Source organism: Schistocerca cancellata, chromosome 4 (genome assembly GCF_023864275.1).
Source record: "Schistocerca cancellata isolate TAMUIC-IGC-003103 chromosome 4, iqSchCanc2.1, whole genome shotgun sequence".
Taxonomy (NCBI): Eukaryota; Metazoa; Arthropoda; class Insecta; order Orthoptera; family Acrididae; genus Schistocerca; species Schistocerca cancellata.
The window spans coordinates 308237752-308262041 of NC_064629.1; positions in this window are offsets into that span (position 1 = coordinate 308237752).

Here is a 24290-nt window from a genome sequence, read left to right on the forward strand (position 1 = left end):
CTAAAATAGATCTCTAGACTATTACTGATTTGAGATCAAAGGTGCATGTTACTTACAAGGAGAGGTCACCAGGGGTGACTAGCTGTGTGGTGGTGTAGGTTAGCGTTCCAGGTATCTCACCCTGCAGTCATTCATTAAAGGGGTCTCAGTTTGCGACGAAAAGGAATTACGTGACATGCTCTACAAATCCGTAAGTATATGAATCAGGCAGTCGTTGAGATAGGAGTTCGTTGCAATGTTACACTCGACTCGGATTGTGCTGACGGGCAGTATATCTACAGTCTGATCTTACTTGTAAAATTTACTAGGATCCTTATTCAAAACCTGTCCTGTTGTGAAACCCAGCAGGCGCCCTATTGAACCTTTCTGCTTAAAATGAATCGTTGCATTCACAGTCCTTATTTCAGATTCAAGTGTATTGATGTTTGCGCATAGCTCAATTCCTTTTCCAGACTGCTTCAAGACTTCGTTCAAATCGTCAATATCGTACGCACAAGGTTCAATTTCCACATTGTCTTTCTCACCATTAATGTACAGATGCAGTTTGTTGTTAGTCTCGGTGATTTTATATTTGGGATGCTGTTGAACGTCTCTAGTTCAATCAATGCAATACTCCATTCACCAATGCTCAAATCAATTGGCGAACCTCAACTGATGAAGGAATGTTTAAAGCTGCTCCTTATATATTCTGCTTCTTCTTCTTTGTAAACATCAAGAGAGATGTGATGCATAGATGTCCGCAGAGGTGTGTAATAAAGTTCTGATAGCACTGAAAATTGTAGAACACACGTCTTCTGCAAGTGAATATCGTTGTAATTCCTGTGACGGTTTCAGGTCACCAAATGAGTCAAAATAGTACACGATATCTGCATTTTTCACAACATATGGCACCCAGTTTTCCACATAGTCTTCGCTATTGTATCTCGCATAAACACACAACAGAATCTTGGAATGTTGAATTTTTTTCTAATAAACTTAAAAAAATCAGTATTTTTGAGTGGTCGATCTGGTGGGACTGCTAATGGGCAGCGTATGCCATGTCGTGTTCCATACACGCTCCGTCGAGTGGTTTAACCCCCTTATCACCTCGTGCCAAGCGTTTTAGGATCTTTGTTCCAAGTCCAGAGTAGTTATATCCCGGAATGTGTAATTCCACTGGCGGTCTGTCCAGAATACCACGACCACCCCTAATGCATCTCCTAGCACAGGTGTTATGCCACTGTGGTTGTTATGCGATGTGCACCCCATCGTTAGCTGTTTTGTGCTGCAGGAAAACCAAGCCATTTGAGTAGCGCTCTATTTCCCCGACGTCTTATGACTCTCTCCTCGAAAAACACAACCGTTTCTGAGCTTTTCTGCAACTCCTCGGTGCAGATGCAACCTGCGGTTTCTTCACCATTATTATCCTTCAAGACATAAGTTCTAGGATCCGTTCTTTGCACCTTTGAAACTGTAAATATCTCTGTTGACCAGTTCGGTAGGTATTATCTCTCAAATGTTGTTTTGTGTTTCAAGATATGTACAAAATCACCTACATTAAATTTATGTTTGCGTGGATCCAATATTTTAATGCGATACTACACTATATCCATGACTGCATTATCATGAACATCGATTGGTCTCATTTTTATTGGGATATGTTTGGTTCGATTATTCTGAGCAATTATTTCTGGGAGGATTTCTTTCCATTAGTATGAGCTACGATGATTAAAATGCATTCAACATTTGACCTTTCATCATTCTGTTCAGATGCTCCATGATACTTGCCTTCAGGTGGGTAAATGCTGAGTAGTTATGTATTCCATAGCGCTGCATCACCATCTTGAAATACCTATTCTAAAGCACTCCACTATGATCGGTTTGGAGGTTGTCTGGGCATCTATTCGCCCCTGTCTGTAGCAGAGGCTCAGACACATCCACAACATTTCTACCGGTTTTTGTTTTAACAAGTAATGCCCAGGCAGATTTGGAGTATGTGTCAATAACCATTAAAATATATTGGAATCCATTACTCTCATGTGAATATTCCCTGGTATCTAAAAGATCAGCCTGCCAGCTGTTCTCTAAAACCACTTATCACCAAACTGTATTGTTTAATCAGTTACACTTATAGGCTGCGTGCCCAAAAAGTACGGTCTTCCCCTGATAATGCCGAATGTCCTATCTAGCTGGCCAGGGAAGTGACGGATAACGAATTCGTCAATGGCAACACCATCGTTATCGTGTGGTTTTGTTTTTGCTGAGAGCTGCCTGAGAGATTCAGTAACCGGCTTAAAGATCTCTCTTAGAGTTAGCTGTCGATCAATATGCCTTAACCTTAGCAACGGTAATTTCTCTCGAACTGCTTTCCGCGCTTGAATGACGTACTGCTTCATTCACATTTCAGTGTATACTAATCAGATGTCTCTGCAACGTGAGGCTTTATATATCCGCTCTTCTTCCTCTTATTATGTGCCTGCCACGCCTTCACTACAACATCGGCCTCTACATCTCTTTCCCCTTCAATATCCTCAACATTTTCAGTTAAGTCGGTTAGTTTCTTACCGATTTCATTAGCTAACTCATTTAATGCTTTGATCGTTCTCAGAAGAGTCTGGTAATACATCTCTAGTCCCCTGTGCATATGTCCATTTTTATGCACGATAGCCTGAATTTTCGCATCCATGTACAAGCGAATGTTCTGTCTATGTACACCCATTCTCTCGGGTTGACAGCTAGACGTGCACACGAATTTGTCTATGGTGCAGCGCATAGTAATGAATTCATATCTTTTACCAGGCTATATGTACAGAAACTATTGGAAGTTTCACCTGTAGCTACCATAATTCAGTTTTCTTGTTTTATCAATAACAAGAAACCCATACTGCGAATGATTCCAGCAATCGTTACATATCTTTACAAAATCATTGAACGACATCTCAGTTCCTACATGTACATGGTAAATGTGTTTTAAATTCAGGTTTTCTTGTTTGAAACCTATAATGAGGTATGCATTATCCAGAACCAACTGTTTCGGTATTCTGGAATATATTTGGCTTAGATAAAATACATCAGCACCAATATTACTAACGAAATAGAAATATTTTTGAATTTGGTCTTAGTTTTGCATAGCAACATCGTCAAATATGAAGACAGTGTTTGGCTTTGCTTTTTAAAGTGGGGCGATATCACAGCTTTCATTGAATATCGTGTATGTAACGTCTTTTACACCACGCTATATCTCCTGTAATGGCTGATACTTGGGCTGAAACAGTATTTTTGAGAATACACAAAGATGTTCAAATCGTTCTCCATCTATGTGTGTTAGCAGTGTAATGAGAACATTAGTCTTGCCACAATGCAATGGACCTACGATAATTACTTGTATTATATCAGGAAGGAATATTCCATTCGCCTTCTTCAGGTCTTCTTTTGCATCTTCACAGGACCAGTCAATGACAACTAAGTACTTGTGATGATGATGGTTCAAATGGCTCTGAACACTATGGGACTCAACTGCTGAGTTCATTAGTCCCCTAGAACTTAGAACTAGTTAAACCTAACTAACCTAAGGACATCACAAACATCCATGCCCGAGGCAGGATTCGAACCTGCGACCGTAGCGGTCTTGCGGTTCCAGACTGCAGCGCCTTTAACCGCACGGCCACTTCGGCCGGCTGATGATGATGTTTCACTTGCCCTGCCATGATACTTACTACAGCAGGTACAGACAAGTAGTTGCCATATGTAGAAAGATACACTTGTAAGGGTTGTGAGAGTATGTGTAACCATTGTAGTTCCATCACTTAACCAACTGAGCTACATTGGATAGAGAAAGAATTCAGCCATATATTTTACCCATGAAGAGTAACTTTATCATTAATTTTGCCAGTGACTGGTGAGGAGGTGTTTTAGGCAATTGCCTGCTACTTCATGATTATAGGTGCAGCATTGAAAATAACAATATAATAAGTGGGCTGTAATGAGAGAAGTATGAAATAAAACACACACACAGTTTGAGATTTTATACACACACATTATTTATTTAAATATCATACATGTAGTGCAGTATTATAAAAAAAATCACGAGACTCTTTCTTTATCTTCTTATTCACACCTGAACGGTATTTACCAAACAAAAGTCTCTGATATGTAAAAAGTTCCGTGCATATCTCCTTCACACTGATGGTTGCATCACAATACTCATGTTTCTCCACATGCACATTTAACATGTTTCTCTTTTGGTTTTTCGTTCATGTACAAACAAAGATACTGCTCATCATCATGTACAGTATGCGTACATAGAAAGTTTACAACATCATTGTATGCAGAGTCTATGATGTCTATGATCTCTTCAGTTCCATGTATAGCACAACATCCACTTTGTATAAGTTCATAACTGAGGTGTGCCATCGATAAAGATCCTTGTCACCCGATTTTACACATAGTTCAGAGTCATCACACGTTGTAATAGATAGTGTCACACCAATAAGGCGAATGTCTGGGTGGGAGAGGGGGGGGTGTACATGTTGGATAATACTCTATCGGCATCTACTGATTGATGTAGCACTCTGCATGATGTATTTCCGCGCAGTAGAACTCAGAAATAACCACTTTAACACCCTTCGATGCATTTTAAGTTTCTATTCTCACATGCAAGCGCTAGTCATGATGTGCTTCTATACCCACATTTACACGTTTTGTTCCAATAGGAGTTAAACTGTATGTAGAAATGAAAAACATGGGTACACTTAATACCTTCTTATCCACAGTATCTGCACTCTGTGCCGGTAGCAGCACAGGAATGTTCTGCTGGGACAGGTCATATGTTGGTGACCAGTAGTATCCTTCATCTTGCTGTTTTTTTATCGCTGCCAGCAGCATTTGATGGGTTGAGAGCAGACCACGCGTCCTCATTACACAAATCGATGAGTGGGACAGACAATAACAGCTCCAGAAAGTCGGCTATGTGCGCTACAGGATCCCACGTGGACGCTGTAGGTTCAGACAAGCTAGAGGTTGCTGCTGTCGCAGGTCCAGAGTTCGATATAGGTCTCGACAAGATGGTGGCTGAGGTTGCTGCAGGTCTAGACATGGTAAAAGTCGGCATATTGCCACTCGCCTCTGCAGGCTTGGACATGTCGAAGGCTCCTTCTGAACAAGGAGGAGGAAGCATTAGATATGGAACAAGACATGAAAACAATAATAATAATAATAATAATAATATCAATAATAATAATAATAATAAGAAGAAGAAGAAGAATAGAATAATAAGAAGAATAATAAGAAGAATAGGCCTCCGGTATGTTCTGCCAGTCGTAAAAGGCGACGAAAAGAACAAACCACTAATAGGGCTAACCCCCCTTTTAGTGTGATTACTTGGTTCAGGACAGAACTAAAGAAGCCTCGGACAAGTGCCGTCATGGTCGGGGACGACGCTTGAACCCTATGCCCGCCCACAATGGTAACGACACTGCTAGCCAACTGGAAAAGGATTTAAATCCGAATAGAGGTGTTTTGCAGGATATGCTTCCTGCAACCACCCTAGAAGGAAAACAAAGACAGAGGATGAGATGGTCAGATGAAGTTAATCGACACCTCATGTTCTGTTATTACCAAGCAACAAACCTAGGAACCAACACAACTGGATACAGATCACAAGTATACACAACATTTATTACCAGATACCCGGAATTAAAATTTTTAACAGAACAACGACTAGCTGATCAGATCCGTGTAATAATCAAAAATAACAGGATACCCCAGTCAGAATTAGAAAACATCAAACAACAAGTACAACAAATACTGGAACAAAATAATGTGCAATCAGAAGAGGAAGAAAACACAGTAATGGACTCAAACATCCCAGAGCAAACAAACAAAGACCAACACGCATCAATTAAACAGTCAGAGGAAAACGAAATCTTAAGACAGCCACAAGAACAAGCACAAATAGAACACGAAGAGAGACACGTGTTAGATATAGAAGAGAAATTTCAGCTGACATATATAGAATACAAAGACACAAATACAGACATTAGACCATTCTTGCATAGACCGCCAAATAACCCACAAGTCGAAACAACAATAAAAACTATCAACACAATCATACACAACAAAATAAATGAAAACACAACTATGGAAGAGTTACAACTATTGGTTTATATAGGAGCACTCACTACACTAAATATACACACTAGGCAGAGATCAGAACAAGCCAACACACAGAAGAAACCCACAAAACCAGCATGGCAACACAGGTTACAGATCAGAATAGAAAAACTGAGAAGAGACATCGGACAGTTAACACAATTTATAAGAAATGAAATATCAGACAAAAAACGAAAAAGGTTAGGTAAAATCTCACAACAAGAAGCAATAGAGCAATTAGATGAAAAAAAGCAGAAATTGCAAGCATTGGCCAAACGACTTAGAAGATACAAAAAAAGTGAAAATAGAAGGAAACAAAACCAAACATTCAACACAAACCAAAAGAGATTTTACCAAACAATGGATAACACACACATTAAAATAGACAATCCACCAAACATAACAGACATGGAACACTTCTGGAGCAGCATATGGTCAAAGCCGGTACAGCATAACAGGCATGCACGGTGGATACAAGCAGAAACAGACACATACAAGATGATACCACAAATGCCTGAAGTGATAATTTTGCAACATGAAGTCACCCGAGCAATTAATTCTACACACAATTGGAAAGCCCCTGGAAATGATAAAATAGCAAATTACTGGCTAAAGAAGTTCACCTCAACACATTCACATCTAACTAAATTATTTAACAGTTACATTGCAGACCCATACACATTCCCTGATACACTTGCACATGGAATAACCTATCTGAAACCTAAAGATCAAGCAGACACAGCAAACCCAGCTAAATATCGCCCCATAACATGCCTACCAACAATATACAAAATATTAACTTCAGTCATCACACAGAAATTAATGACACATACAACACAGAACAAAATTATAAATGAAGAACAAAAAGGCTGCTGCAAAGGAGCACGAGGATGTAAAGAGCAACTGATAATAGATACAGAGGTGACATATCAAGCTAAAACTAAACAAAGGTCCCTACACTACGCATACATTGATTACCAAAAAGCCTTTGATAATGTACCCCACTCATGGTTACTACAGATTTTGGAAATATACAAAGTAGATCCTAAATTGATACAGTTTCTAAACACAGTAATGAAAAATTGGAAAACCACACTTAATATCCAAACAAATTCAGATAACATCACATCACAGCCAATACAGATTAAGCATGGAATATACCAAGGAGACTCATTAAGTCCTTTCTGGTTCTGTCTTGCTCTGAACCCACTATCCAACATGCTAAATAATACAAATTATGGATACAATATTACTGGAACATACCCACACAAAATCACACATTTGCTATACATGGATGATCTAAAACTACTGGCAGCAACAAATCAACAACTCAACCAATTACTAAAGATAACAGAAGTATTCAGCAATGATATAAATATGGCTTTTGGAACAGACAAATGTAAGAAAAATAGCATAGTCAAGGGCAAACACACTAAACAAGAAGATTACATATTGGATAACCACAGCGACTGCATAGAAGCGATGGAAAAAACAGATGCCTATAAATACCTAGGATACAGACAAAAAATAGGAATAGATAATACAAATATTAAAGAAGAACTAAAAGAAAAATATAAACAAAGACTAACAAAAATACTGAAAACAGAATTGACAGCAAGAAACAAGACAAAAGCTATAAATACTTATGCTATACCAGTATTGACCTACTCATTTGGAGTAGTGAAATGGAGTGACACAGACCTAGAAGCACTCAATACACTTACACGATCACAATGCCACAAATATAGAATACATCACATACATTCAGCAACAGAAAGATTCACATGAAGCAGAAAGGAAGGTGGAAGGGGATTTATAGATATAAAAAACCTACATTATGGACAGGTAGACAATTTAAGAATATTCTTTCTACAACGAGCAGAAACTAGCAAAATACACAAAGCAATCACTCATATAAATACATCAGCTACACCATTGCAATTTCATAACCACTTCTACAACCCTTTAGATCACATAACATCAACAGATACAAAGAAAGTAAATTGGAAAAAGAAAACACTACACGGCAAGCACCCGTATCATCTAACACAGCCACACATAGATCAAGACGCATCCAACACATGGCTAAGAAACGGCAATATATACAGTGAGACGGAAGGATTCATGATCGCAATACAGGATCAAACAATAAACACCAGATATTACAGCAAGCATATTATTAAAGATCCCAATACCACAACAGATAAATGCAGACTTTGCAAACAACAAATAGAAACAGTAGATCACATCACAAGCGGATGTACAATACTAGCAAATACAGAATACCCCAGAAGACATGACAATGTAGCAAAAATAATACATCAACAACTTGCCATAAAACATAAACTAATAAAACAACACGTTCCCACATACAAGTACACACCACAAAATGTACTGGAGAATGATGAATACAAATTATACTGGAACAGAACGATTATAACAGATAAAACAACACCACATAACAAACCTGACATCATACTCACCAATAAAAAGAAGAAATTAACACAACTAATTGAAATATCCATACCCAACACAACAAATATACAGAAGAAAACAGGAGAAAAAATTGAAAAATACATCCAACTGGCTGAGGAAGTCAAGGACATGTGGCATCAGGATAAAGTCGACTTTATCCCAATTATACTATCAACTACAGGAGTCATACCTCACAATATTCACCAGTACATCAATGCAATACAGCTACATCCAAACATATATATACAACTACAAAAATCTGTAATTATTGATACATGTTCAATTACCCGAAAGTTCCTAAATGCAATATAACATATACCATACAGTTACAAGGAAGTCACGCTTGACCGAGGTCCGCGTCACGTTCCATTTTTAACCAGACTTAAGTCTGAGAAAAAAAAGTCAATAATAATAATAATAAGTTCCTAAATGCAATATAACATATACCATAAAGTTACAAGGAAGTCACGCTTGATCAAGGTCCGCGTCACTGTCCATTTTTGACCAGACATAACGTCTGAGAATAGAAAGAAATAATAATAATAATAATAATAAGGCTGACTAGAGACAAAGATGTGATATGGGAACTTACTTTTCCGTTTCTTCCTGTTGTGTGGTGCTCTGCTGGATCGTGACTGCTGTTGATGCTTCATAGTTCTTGTTCTTCTTCTTGTTCTTCTTCTGTTGCTGCTGCTGCTGCTGGCTGACAGAGTGAGGCTGCCGAGCTGCTGAGCCTGCTCTATATCCCTGCCCCAATGATGTCATCAGATACTGCCATCCTATTATGACCAGATTCAGGATTCCTATTGGTTCCCACCCATTTTTTTCTGGACTGCCTTCTTGGATAACGTCACAGGAGGGGAGTGGTGGCGGTGTTATGAACTAGATCAGTTGGTCTCCGAACCTCAAGGTGGACACCTGAGGTTCACTGTGGAATAGGGTGAAGCTGATGTGGGGTGTTAAGCAGTCTCAAAAAAGGTAGACAGTTCCAGCACAAGCTTCTGTCTGCATGAGTAGTGAAATGCTTGTTCACTCTATCCCACTGCATTGCCATTATTTGTTGAAAAGTATCCACCACATGCTCATCTATTATTATTTCTTTCCACTCATTGTGTAGGAGGCCATAGATACAGTCCTCAGCTGTGTGCTTGCTTGTAATACACATATTAAATTCATCCCTGCTCATCACCAGCATTTCCTCAATTGTATGCATGGATACTTGCTCTGGAGTGGGTGAATGTCTTGCCTATTATGCTTTGGAAGACTGAATGACTGGACTTTTATCGAATGATCTAGACTTACAGCACATGCATTTGTCTGTATGAGTTGCGAAGCATAACTTAGCCCTATCTCGCTGCATCTTCATTATTTCATGAAGCATATTTGTCTTGACCAAGTATCACTGCTGTCGACACAGTTCTCACGTGCATGATTACAGCTAAATACTCCTTCTCCAGCACAGACATCTCATCCATTGAATACAGTAAACAATTATGTTCATCCTCCCAGTCCAGCAGCTAGACACAGACTGGGTCCTTTCCCCACCAGTTTCCTCAGGCCGCCATCTTGGATTACATCACAGGGGTGGGGCGAGGTGGAAAACTGACTGCACCCTCTGGTGGTGGTGCTGTGAACCAGGTCAGTTCAACTCCGGACCTCGTGGTGAATACACTGGCCGGCCACGGTGGTCTTGCGGTTAAGGCGCTCAGTCCGGAACCGCGCGACTGCTACGGTCGCAGGTTCGAATCCTGCCTCGGGCATGGATGTGTGTGATGTCCTTAAGTCAGTTAGGTTTAAGTAGTTCTAAGTTCTAGGGGACTGATGACCACAGATGTTAAGTCCCATAGTGCTCAGAGCCATTTTTGAATACACTGGATAGAGGTGGCACCTACGAAAACTCAAATTGTTTAAAGCTGACTGCGCCTTCTGGTGGTGGTGCTGTGAACTAGGTCAGTTCAACTCTGGACTTCATTGTGAGCACACCAGATACAGCTACTGCCTATGAAAACTCAAACTGTTTAAATAAACAGAGTTAGGTCCATCTTGTCTGACAGCCCAGCACAAACTGAATCCTTTTCTCGCCAATTTCCAGGTAGGGGAGGAGGTGGAGGGAGGAGGAGAGATGGGGGAGGGGGTTAGGTTAGTGGAGTTATCGCAAATGACCCATTTTCTCAACAAAATTTGAACTTCCCTCCATGATATCACTGCAATGTTACCACATCTATGGGCGCCATCTTGGATCCGCCATCTTGACTAAATTTGGTACCAATGCGGAGTAAGTCTGTTCTGTCTTTACCCTGCTGCCTTCCAAATATTAAACTTACCTAGTTAAAGACTGAAAAATGGAACTTTCAAATTATATCAGTAGAAGTCAAATTACTTTGGTTTATTATTCCTTTAGCACATAACATACTTCCCCAACAATGCATACACCCATTCTGTTTCGTTTTAACGTTTATGTTTGTTTCACATTCTCTTTAAGACAACCATTACTACGTTGCGATTTCACATTAATTAAACAGGAACCCTTGATCATAGACGCCCTTTTGTTTACGTCCTACTATCAATATTTTTCTCCACGACAGTTACTGATTGTCAAACACTACACTATCAGCAATAAATCTCTTAATTAGTCCCGCGAAATAACTGAATTACTGAGATACATTTCTTCTACAAACCAACATACAACTTTTAACTATTAATTCCACTTTCTACCAAATTCTGTCCATTACTCATCCGAGGCGCGGCAGCGCGCGAACTCTCAGTACGGAAACTCAAAACAGACTCTCTTGCCTACCTCAAGACTGCGAGTGATTACTAGCGCTGGCGCATTGTTGTCATTATACGGTAGGACTATGCTCCCCAATAGGCAAGGCGCGCTCGGCTCCGAAAGTTCCAGAAGCCAATGATAAGTAAGGAGTACAATATCGATACATTGTGACGTCAAAGGTAGTAGCACTCCTTACATCCCCCAGCAGATTTTTTCAAAAAATGGAGAAAGAAATGCTTTGAAAACCCAAAGAAAAAGAAAACAGAAATCCCACAGAAATTTTAACCCAGCAATTAGATCTCCACAAAAAAGGCGTTTTTAATGGCATCCGAAAGCTCTTGAAAAGACGAGTGAAGTAATGCTTTCTAATGCTCACAAGGGAACCTCCCCATCGCATCCCCCTCAGATTTAGTTATAAGTTGACACAGTGGATAGGCCTTGAAAAACTGAACACAGATCAATCGAGAAAACAGGAAGAAGTTGTGTGGAACTATGAAAAAATAAGCAAAATATACAAACTGAGTAGTCGACGTTCAACATATGCAACATAAAGGACAGTATGATCTCATGAGCGTTGTGGTCCCGTGGTTAGCGTGAGCAGCTGCGGAACGGGAGGTCCTTGGTTCGACTCTTCCTTCGAGTGAAAATTTTAATTTTTATTTTCAGACAAATTCAGAGTTCAGGCACTCACACATAATCAACTTCGCTCTCCAAAACTCCAGGACATGTTCAGATTTGGTTGGAGATATGCAGGATTTGACGGTCTACACACGGAAAAATTTGAAAACGTTAAAAACATGTTTTGACAGAGCACAGAGAAAACTGTGCGACTGTGATGATGAGCGTTTGGCGTCATTGGCCGGGAGGCCCCTCGCGGGGCAGGTCCGGCCGCCTTGGCGCAGGTCTTATTACATTCGGCGCCACATTGGGCGACCTGCACGCCGGATGGGGATGAAATGATGATGAACACAACACAACACCCAGTCCCTGAGCGGAGAAAATCTCCGACCCAGCCGGGAATCGAACCCGGGCCCGGAGGACGGCAATCCGTCACGCTGACCACTCAGCTACTGGGGCGGACTGCGACTGTGATACTGTTGCATTCATTTATTGCAGTTTATGTAACACACACTTATGTTTTCATTTTTTTGGGAGTGATTATCACATCCACAAGAAAACCTAAATCGGGCAAGGTAGAAGAATCTTTTCACCCATTCGCCAAGTGTGCAAGTTAGGTGGGTCGACAACATATTCCTGTCATGTGACGCACATGCCGTCACCAGTGTCGTATAGAATATATCAGACGCGTTTTCCTGGATCAAATGTTTTCGGTTCCCATTGAAGAGGCCCGTCCTTTCGTCTACTAATCGCACGGTTGTGCGGTGCGGTCGCAAAACACAGACACTAAACTTATTACAGTGAACAGAGACGTCAATGAACGAGCGGCAGATCACAACTTTGCAAAAATAAAGTAAGTATACTTTTCGCTCGAGGGAGGACTTGAACCAAGGACCTCTCGCTCCACAGCTGCTCACGCTAACCACGGGACCACGGCGCTCCTGAGCTCACGTCCTCCTTGAAGTTGCTTATGTTGCCCATGGACTACTCAGTTTGTATATTTTGCTTATTTTTTCATAGTTCCACACAACTTCTTCCTGTTTTCTCGATGTATCTGTGTTCAGTTTTTCAAGCCCTATCCACTGTGCCAAATTATAAATAAATCTGAGGGGGTTGCTATGGGGAGGTTCCCTTGTCAGGTTGAAACTCTACGCAAAAGAATTCGAGAACTATTCTAAAATGGTAAAGCAATGTGGCCGGGGTCAGCTGTTGCGGTGTAAACACCGCCAAGCAGAGCTCTTATGCGAGGCTCTGGCGTAATATGCAGCGAGCCAGGCTTACACAACAAAGATAAAACCTCATTTCGTATACGACATAATCATATGTATATGGCACTGCGGCATATACTTGCTTTTGACGCATCATAAGGGTCTTAGGAAAATTATCTGAAGTGTGTGTACGTTTCCAGGTTCTTACGGAAACAATTACTAGATTGGTAAAAAATACGTGACCTGGCTGGGTCTGGAGACACGTGAGTGCTTCTTAAAGTAAAATATCTGCTATAGCACAAACGTGTCTATAAATACTACTCGAAACTGTAGTTCGACGGAATGAGCTTTAAATAAACTAAAGAGTTTATTCAGAATGGCTGACGGCATATCACTTACAAAATAAATCATTTCTTACGAAACTTAGTTTTACGCATTACTGATGCATGTGCTCAAATTGTTAACCATCGACTGCTAGGCACATATGCAGTCGCCGTTCGAGTGATAGATGAAGGGATGAAGTACGTTAGATGATATGATGTTGCACACTGTAGTGATTCGACGGCGCATATCGTCTGGCATAGTTGGGGCTTAATGGTAGACAGTGTCTTTCAGTTGTCCCCACAGAAACAAATCAAGAGCAGTCAAATTAAGATACCCGTCCAGTCATTGTTCAGCAGCATTCCGTCCTGTTCAACAGTCAGAAACCTTTTCATTCAGTATTTGCGTTGCGACACGGGAAGAGTGAGCTGGGCAGCCGTCGTTGATGTTGATGATGTTGATGTTTGGTTCATGGGGCGCTCAACTGCGTGGTTATCAGCGCCCGTACAATTTCCCAACCTTTGCTCAGTCCAATTTCGCCACTTTCCTGGATGATGATGAAATGATGAGGACAACACAAACACCCAGTCATCTCGAGGCAGGTGAAAATCCCTGACCCCGCCGGGAATCGAACCCGGGACCCCGTGCTCGGGAAGCGAGAACGCTACCGCGAGACCACGAGCGGCGGCGGACACAGCCGTTGTGTTGGAACCACATATACTGTCGCATACCCGGTGGTACCTCTTCTCGAAGAACAGATAAAATATTGGTAACAAAGTGTGAATGCGTATTTCCATTTAACATCCCTAGAGTGAAGTAAGGTCCCACAATGGAATTTCCTATGACGGCGCACAGTGAGTTTACGCTTCGCAGTCGTATTTGTTGTACCTGACGAAGACAGTGTGGATTTTCGCTGCTCAGTAATGCATGTTACGTAAATTTACATTACCGTGCTACGTAAACGTTGTTCATCGGTAACGAGCGCATATTGGAAAAGCGCAGTGTCGTCTTCGAAGTCATGCACAGTAAACTAACAAAATCCTATGCGACTTTCGAAATCACGTCCTCCGCGTGACTGTTGTAGTGACAAATCATAAGAGTGAAATTTATGTCAAAGGAAGATGCGAATGACACTCCTCTGGCTTATCTACAACCCTTGGAAATGCGTCTCGTGCCACCATTCCCCGTATAGAAGTAGCACGTCTAACTTCTCCCTAGTGATATACACGTCTGTATGCAAGAAATGTTGAAGCAGAAATGACCTGGCAACAGACGACACAGTTCCTGTTAGTTCTTCACTGCTGACAAGTATACAGTCGAGAGATTCGATAGAGCGACGTATCCTGGCATGGGCGTGTTTACAGTGCAACAGCCTATTCAGACTCACTTGCCTTTCAATTTTAGAATATTTCTCGATTCTTTTACTAAGAGTTTCACCCTCAAGATTAACAAGTATTGTATCACAGTAGCCGGCCGAGGTGGCCGAGCGGTTCTAGGCGATTCAGTCTGGAACCGCGCGACCGCTACGGTCGCAGGTTCAAATCCTGCCTCGGGCATGGATGTGTGTGATGTCTTTAGGTTAGTTAGGTTTAAGTAGTTCTAAGTTCTAGGGGACTGATGACCTCAGAAGTTGAGTCCCATAGTGCTCAGAGCCATTTGAACCATTTTTTGTCGTTTTGCTTTGCCAAGCAAAACTTTTAGCAACGTACACACAAACACACACACACACACACACACAAACAGGTGGATTTAACAGCTGATTGAGGATGCTGGGTGGGCTCATGGAGCGTCGATTTTCTGCATAGCGGCAGGCGGGACGACCGAAAGTCGTCGTTTCTTGCATCACGGCAGGGGGCAGGAAACGGACGCTTCGATCGCCAGCTGCGCCGGACGCAGTCAGTAATCGGCGGTTTATAGGCGGCGGCCGTGCAAACGTAGGTCAGTTTCCTCTGCAGGCCTGTACGAGATGTGAAAACACCCAACTGCGCGGCCCCCTCTACGTAGTGTCGACTACACAGGGGGTGAGGGGTACCAGGGTGAGCACCGGAATCTCCACTCCGCTACTTTGGACAAAAACGTACAAACATGGAAACAATAATGAGACTCAGCGTCTGTAGACCCAACAAGAAATCAAAATACGTGCAGTCAGTAACACTCTTACTTTTTGTGAGTGTTTCAATTACGGAACGCCAAAGGAAAGAAAATGTCACTGATCATTAAGACAGTTTACATGGCTTCTAGCCTAACACATATACTGTGCTTCAACAAAAAACAACATAAAGTTATTAATTACATTACTGTCATTAGTAATTGACAGTTGTTTTAATTGCAAGAGTCATTCAGTCTGTTTGCGGCCGTACAATATTTATTTATTGTTCATAATTACAACCTATTATTTGAAAATCTAAAGTATGCCATACAAATCTCATTTCCTAGGATAGTGATAAATAATGTATTAATTATTTATTTCTGTTCTTAATTTTTAAAAAAGCTGCAATTACTTCTACTACTACAAAACTACATTAGAACCCTTAGTGAATTACCCAGGTACTCACCTATCACAAACACTACAGAATCTGTTGTTTGTTTGTTCATTTATTTTGGTGCATTTAACTTGTGTTTGTTTAAGCTACTGGATCCGCACTCATACTACCCCCGTCAACAGCCGTAGCCTGCTGTATTCCTTGGGCGTCGGGCAGCACATCAGCAGGGTTTGCACTATAGCAAGTAATTCCACCCATCACCGTTACTTCTTAAAGACCACACTTCCATGCCCCCTTGCACCAACGCAATGTAGACTCTTGGGACAGTATTTCATTCGCTGGTCTCAGACCTCAGCTATTTCTATCCACCTGCAGAGTGTGTTGTCTAGCCTGGATGGCAGCATGATGACATATGGTTGAATACCTCTTGAAGTCTTCCATGGTCTTCCTGGATACTGAGGCAGCAGTATCATCCAAGATGCGCCAGATCGACTCGTCCCTTAGTGCTGCTTTGGAATCCAATATCCTTAATACCTGACGTCCATTACCCACTGCATCTTCATAGAGCGTGCAGTCCCACAATGTGTGCTCAGGTGTGCTCACACAGCCGCAGCGCAGCTATCACTCATCTGTCTTTTGATTTTGTTTAGATACCTGGCATATTGGCCGTGGCCAGTCAGGCAATGTATCAGTCCACTCGATGATTTAAGAAATATCATTTTAGATATCTCGCTGTTGCCAGGGAAAAATTCGTATGTTCTCTAGCCTGTGCCTGAAGTGTCCCATTCATTTTGTCACAGTTGTAATATGCGATCTTTTATTGCCTTTTTCGAATTGGTATCAGTTCCAAGCACGCCTCGTACCTCCATCTGACTGCTTTTCTTTAACCAGTATAAGGCCCCCATTTTCCAAGTTTCCAAGTCCAGTAGGCATATTCATAAAATTACTAACAAAGCATCAAATGGTTCAAATGGCTCTGAGCACTATGGGACTTAACATCTAAGGTCATCAGTCCCCCAGAACTTAGAACTAACTAACCTAAGGACATCACACACATCCATGCCCGAGACAGGATTCGAACTTGCGACTGTAGCGGTCTCGCGGTTCCGGACTGAAGCGCCTAGAACCGCTTGGCCACCGCGGCCGGCAGCAAAGCATCATTCGGGGAAGAGAAGTAGGCGCTCTTTAATCTTAGTAGCACTCCTCGTTGAACTCTTCTCACTATTGAACCTGGCTTTACTAGTTGCAATCTATGAGCCCAAATAGTGTTTCTAATATCTTGTCGAGAACGCTCAGAAGACAAATTGGTCTGTAGGATTTGGGTATTCCCTGGAGCTTTATCTTGCCCTTTACTAATTATTACCACTCTGCGTTCTTCCAAGGTGCACGGACCATGTCTTGCAAGAGACACTCATTGTACAGTAACTATCTGGCTTGGCTCTGAGCACTATGGGACTTAACGGCTGTGGTCATCAGTCCCCTAGAACTTAGAACTACTTAAAGCGAACTAACCTAAGGACATCACACACATCCATGCCCGAGGCAGGATTCGAACCTGCGACCGTAGCAGTCGCGCGGTTCCGGATTGCGCGCCTAGAACCGCGAGACCACCGCGGCCGGCCAGTAACTATCTGATTGATCACTTAAGGTTGTACTACTTCGGCAGGGATCCCATCCGGTCCTGGAGATTTTTTCTTTTCCAATCTTAAAATTATTTGCATAATTTTTTCTTGTGCGAAGTGGTACACAGGATCATTGTTTCTGTATTCTTTCCATAACATTTCCCGTAATCTACTCTGATCATCCATCTCGCTTTCTTCTCCATCTTCAGGAAGTAGTGTTACGTTAGCAGGGCAGCTGACTGTTTCCAACTTTCTGTTACTTTCCTATGATTCTGTGGTGTCACCGCCAGACACCACACTTGCTAGGTGGTAGCCTTTAAATCGGCCGCGGTCCGTTAGTATACGTCGGACCCGCGTGTCGCCACTATCAGTGATTGCAGACCGAGCGCCGCTACACGGCAGGTCTAGAGAGACTTCCTAGCACTCGCCCCAGTGGTACAACCGACTTTGCTAGCGATGGTTCACTGACAAATTACGCTCTCATTTGCCGAGACGATAGTTAGCATAGCCTTCAGCTACGTCATTTGCTACGACCTAGCAAGGCGCCATTACCAGTTACTATTGATGTTGGAAAACATGTACCGTCAAGAGCGATGTTCACCATTTATGGATTAAAGTTAAGTATTCCACAGCTACATCCTTTTTTGCTAGTCTAATTTCCTTGACCTGTTCCAGACCTCACGCCAGCCTGCGTGAGCTAAAACGCGTGCCTTTCGGCTTCCTCTCATACCGGGTTGGCTCTCTTGCCAATCCACAACAGATTCCTTCTGAGCATGGATGATACTGTTAGTGATCGTATTTTCTCGCGAACTATTTTATGTCTGACACCCCAGGGATCGGTTTCTAAGTTAGCCTCCACGAATTGCTTCCATCCTTCCATTTTGGTTTTCCAAAAATCTTCCTTAAAATGTTGTTTAACATACCTGTACTTACGCAACCTTCGGACTCTTTCTTCTTTGATCATGATGCTCTGATATAGCTTCCGGGCTTTTTATATCTCTCATTTTTGTTTTGATTCTGCAGCACCTCGGTCCAGATGCAAGGTACTCCTTTAGAATGACTTCTGCTGACAGGTATCTATGTCTCCATTGCTCTATGCACAACCACTGTCAGTTCTTGTGCTTTAACATCTACACTATTGCCCACTGGTGGACTTCCTGGACACTGAAACACTCTTCTTAGTTATTCCCAGCTAGCGTTCTTGATCTTAAATTTGGGCCTTATGCGAACGTGTTCTGTGGCATCTTGGATTCCACTTCCAGTGATGGTGTAGTGATCGATATTGTGGTCAATCGATGTCATTCCACTCGCAACTTTCCAGCCTTTCACATGGTGCACAGCCGTATTTGCTAAGGTGACATCAAAATTTGACGGTGCTCCGACCCTCCCTTCGTAGGTAGGCGGATTGTGAGGTGCATTCAATGCTTGTAGGTTGAGTTGCATGATGCTTTATTCCAGTTGTAATCCACGGTCATCAGTCAGGGGGCTATGCCACAATACTGACTTCGCATTTGCATCAGTGGAGTACACAAGAGGCTTAGTTCGTCATAGGTCACTAATATCCTTTAGTCTTAGCAGATACTCGTCGGTCTCATCACTAAACTGAAAATACATGGACACAGGGACGCAACTCTCCCTTCTGGTTAACATTTCCACACAGATTACGTGTTCTGAACAATATCGTGATATTTTTGTCACTGTTATGGTCTTGTTAAGTACTATTATTGCTGCCGTAAGACGATGCCCTTGTGTGACTACCTGGGCAGTTATTGGCATACTGGGGATCTTTCCTGCCTTCGTATACGATTCTTAGAGGCACAGTACATGTAACTGCAACTCTTCTGCCACTCCTCTAGCCTCATGCAATAAGCTGACACTTCTTACAGCATTAAACTGTCCTACCTTTATCTCCATTAGGGGTGACGGATGTATATTCAACAGTCTTGCCTACTCGCCTGTAATGGAATGTTATATGACCATGCTCCATCACAAAGTGCTTGTACAACGTACCTACGGAGAATGATTCATTTCTTCTGGCAGAAACGTGCTTCAATAACTTCTCCAGTTTTTCGACTTCTGTTAGCAGACTGTTCACTCTGAGATGGATTCTATCTACAAAATATCGTACAGGAGAAGTAATATACTCCCCTTCTGGCTGCTTATATCTTACTAGATGTCTTAACGCTGTAGTAAGCGTCATCGGCTCTTCCAGTCTAGTGAGTTGCATAACTTTATGTATGCTTTCATAAATCTGTCACGGATCTGTTCCGGTCTGTGTTTTATTGTTTACTTCTTTGTAATTCATGTTTGTTTCCTGTACGAACTGGCTCTGAGTCTCGAACTGTTTTTGATGCAGATTCACGTCCTAGAGGCCTCATTGCTCTCTGGTGTTATAAAACGCCTACCCATAATTCGTTCTTAAAATCTGCCTTTTCGGAGGGTTTGATACGTGTGACAATCGTGTCTGTTCCCTGTGCACTTTTTACCCTTATATTTACAACACATCGTATGTACCTTTCTTGCCTGTTCTTTCTTTCCCTCTTCCACTGTGTAATATTTATATCATTGTAAGCGATCAACTGACACTCGTATGCCATCCCCGATCTGCTTGTTCCACTTCGCGCCAGTCTTAGCACATGCGTTTGACCTTGGCCGATCGCAGTTCTTTCAATCAAGATATTTCTGTGTTTCTGTCCGTAAGTCAGAGAGCCGTAGTATTCTCTCGTGTATTTACGACGTTAATTACGTCTTCCCCTGTTTCTTCGCTTAAATTTCCTCTTGAGTCCTGTCGCTTCTTCTCCGTTCCGTTTTGCGCGGATCTTTGTCACTACAGATATACGTTTCCAATTATTGCGCCAATCAGACCACCACATAATTCGCACGTTAGCCGTTACGACGTTCTGCTTACAATGTTATTCTCTTTGTACTGTACTTCAAAATATTGGTTCCTTGCTAATTTCTTTTCCAGACTTTCTGCGTGCATTTCGTTATGTCTCTTGTAGTATGGATCGTTGTAAATGAAATTTAAACGCTAATCTTTCGTGGCTTTAGTCGTGTCTTTTTCCAAGAACATATTTTCAAGCTCTTCGTATGTCAGGTTGTCTTCTTTCCTCCCGAAAAACATCTCTTCATTTTCTTCCTATAATCTAAGGAACTCTGATTTTCCTCCTCTAAATCTTGTTTTTGTTTCATAATGTTTCATAATAGCGTGCTCCACCTCTTCTGTAACAATAATCTTCTCATCCTCTGCCTGAATATTCTGCTATGAAGTATGTTCCTTATCTATTGGGCGGGCCTGTGTGGCCGAGCGGTTCTAGGCGCTTCAGTCTTTAACCGTGCGACCGCTACGGTCGCAGGTTCGAATCCTGCCTCGGGCATGGATGTATGTGATATCCTTAAGTTAGTTAGGTTTAAGTAGTTCTAAGTTCTAGGGGACTGATGACCTCAGATGTTAAGTCCAATAGTGCTCAGAGCCATTTGAACCATTTTGAACCTTATCCGCTGACCATATTTCTAAACCCATACTGACGATGTGTTTATCCAGTAGTGTATTATCATCATCTGTAAGCTCTGTGTCATCTGCTTGATCCTTCTGTTTCAAATTTCAGTCTTCATCCAAAATGTTTGCATTCAGTTGAGTACTATCATCGCGTGTGCATGTGATAGTCGTTTCGTCATCTGATATCGCGTTTAGTCCAGTGAAACTGTCAGAAAAAATGCCTGTACCTTGCAAAAGGTGGGGTAGAAGATTTTATTTTTTTAACTCGTTCATATTGTTGGAAACGTTAGAAAACCAAGATTTGCCAACAAAATTTCTCTTGGGAAAACTTTCTGCAGTCAAAAATATTCGAAAACTTCGAACTTTTTTAAGTTTTTTCAAAATATCTCAGTTTCATTTCCTCCTATCGCTTTGACATCTATTTTCTTTTTTAAAGAGCACAAAATTCTCTACAAATTTAATTTTTACCATTTTTTTCTACTCCCAATATCTAAGGAGCTACAGCGCGTCAAAAAATACCAATTTTTCAAATTTCGAGCACAGTGGCAAATTACCTAATTTTTGAACACTGTTATTTCAGTTTCTATTTGTGTAGTATAAACATATTACTCGTCATGTTATTCATTGGAATTTACCATCTCACTCTGCTGCAGGGCCAGGACAAATAGCATCATATTCAGTAACTACGAACACATTCACGTCGGATTGCGTGAAGTTTATTTGTGTTACAATATGTAATACGATTGCACGCAGGTGCCGTAAATTTTCAACAGTTGATTGACGTTAATGATCAGTTATAAGAAAAGTATGTAGGAATTGTTCTTTAGCGGACAAAAGCGTATTTATTCTTTGGCGGGCGGAAGGCAATTATCTCTAGTGATTTTTCACAGCGCGCTGACAGCTATTAGCACACAACAATAAGGGTCCTACAGTTTGGAGACGCTTCCATTCAGTATATGTTGTGGTGCTGAAAATGAGTATGTCTGACATGAATTTGTGTTTTATTTGAGAAAAAACTGTGGTGAGTGGTGGATGCAATGTGAAAAAGAAAGGACTGAGCACACTTAACGATTGTAGTGCTAAACGCAGGGAGTCTGCTCACACCAGTTTTTTGGAAACGCTCAGTGAAGTGATGGTGCATGAAGCATGCTACAAGAAGTACATTAATGAGAGAATGATAGCAGCTAGCCTTTGACATCCTCAGGAACCAACAGGCGTGCTACGTCGGTCGCAGGAAAAAGGTCAGTTCAGTTTCAAAGTGAAATGCTTCTTATGTTGAAAAGGGAATTCTGATGACTTTTTAACGAAGCAGTTAAGACTACCATATGCCAAACGAAATTTTGATGGAGGGTACCTTATCCACAAAGTGACTTGGACTCGAAATGTTTGCTTCAAGTCAACAGCCCAAAGCTATGTTTCTTACCTACAATGTCAATTTGGACCTCAATTTGCTATTGCATTTGATGGGTATCCATGTGAGAGAGACAAATGTAGCACAAAGAGTGCTGAGAGGATTCGTAGGTCCAAAAAACATTCTTTGGTTGACGTTGTGGTTGAATCAGAGATGGTGAACCAAGTCCCTCAGGACAAGTTCTTGTACAACGAACGAAACAAGATGCGTTTGATCACACTTCTTAAAAAGGAATTTCTGGAGTGTAGCGTTGAAGTGCACCAGGCACAAGAAGATGCTGACGTTATGATTGTAACATCTGTCATTTCAAGAACCAAAGATTTTGGAAGTGTTGTCATTGTCGGAGAAGATGTTGACCTGCTTGTGCTCATGACCGGTTTGGGGCAAGGCATTGAAAACTTATTTTTCTTAAAGCCACGAAGAGGAAATGCAGAAGACAAGTGGTTTTCCACTGCATCTTACAAGTTTGACAGTGAATAAATTCTGTTCACTCACGCCTTTAGCGGATGTGATACAACATCCGCTTTTTTTGGTCAAGGAAAAATTAAGTGCTGCAATATTGTTGCGAAAAATGAACACCTAGCCTCAGCGCTTTGCATGTTCAATAAACCACATGGTACCCGTTAAGAAATAATAACAGCAACAGAACAGGTTACTATCGCATTGTATAGTGGAGGTGTCAGCAGTTCCCACACACTAGACCATTTGCGGTACCAGCTATTCGCCAAGTCTGCCACAAAAACCAAACTGAATCTTGCACGATTGCCACCTACACTAGATGCTGCAAAACATCATTCGTTGCGGACTTACGAACAAGTCCAAAGTTGGATGGGAAACTGGAAGCCTCCTGAGAAATGGGGCTGAATCACAGTGACCACGGTCCAATACCCGTTATAATGAGCCAAGATCCAGCAGCTGAACCACTTCTTCACATTGTTTCATGCTCATGCGAGCTGAACTGTGGCGGAGCGTGCTCCTGCAGAAAAGCGGGTTTGAAATGTTCTTCAATTTGCAAGAAATGTATTGGGGTCAAATGTGAAAACGTGCCAAAATTTTTATATGAAGACAGTGAAGAAGATGTTATGGAGGATGTTGAGGAATCCGCTGACGAAATCAACGAACTTGCTGAGGCTGACTCGCTGTTTAAAGAAGAGGTCAATTTGGGATCAACTTTAGGTACAGACCGTGAATCCGTAACTCAAGGTTTTCTGGTGACACTGAGGAACCTGGCCCATCAAAACGTTGGAAGTGATGCTCATATCTGTCTCAAGTTCGCTAATGTGCGATATTACAAGTATTACATACCCAGAACTGTCAACATTTTTTAGTAACTGACAACGCATTTTAATTGTAATAAAGCTACTTATTTTTAATGTCAACTGTGTGGCTTTTATACACAAGAATAATTACCTACCTAAGTTGCCTATTGCAGCTTATAGTAGATCAGTTTCCTGAGACAATTTATTTTGTGTGCGTGTGTGTGTGTGTGTGTGTGTGTGTGTGTGTGTGTGTGTGTTTGTGTGTGTGTCTAAGTCTCTTAATGACATATTTTTATATTTATAGTTTTACGAATACCAGGGCTGAGGTGGCCCATAGTGAACTTCAGGTAGTGATGTAAGAATCACAATAGTTGGGTGCCCAGCAATCCTCATGTTGCATACAGAGAAATTGAATACCTGTAAGTGAGGTGGTAAATTCCAACATATAACATGATGTATAATGTATTTATACTACACAAACAGAAACTGAAAAAA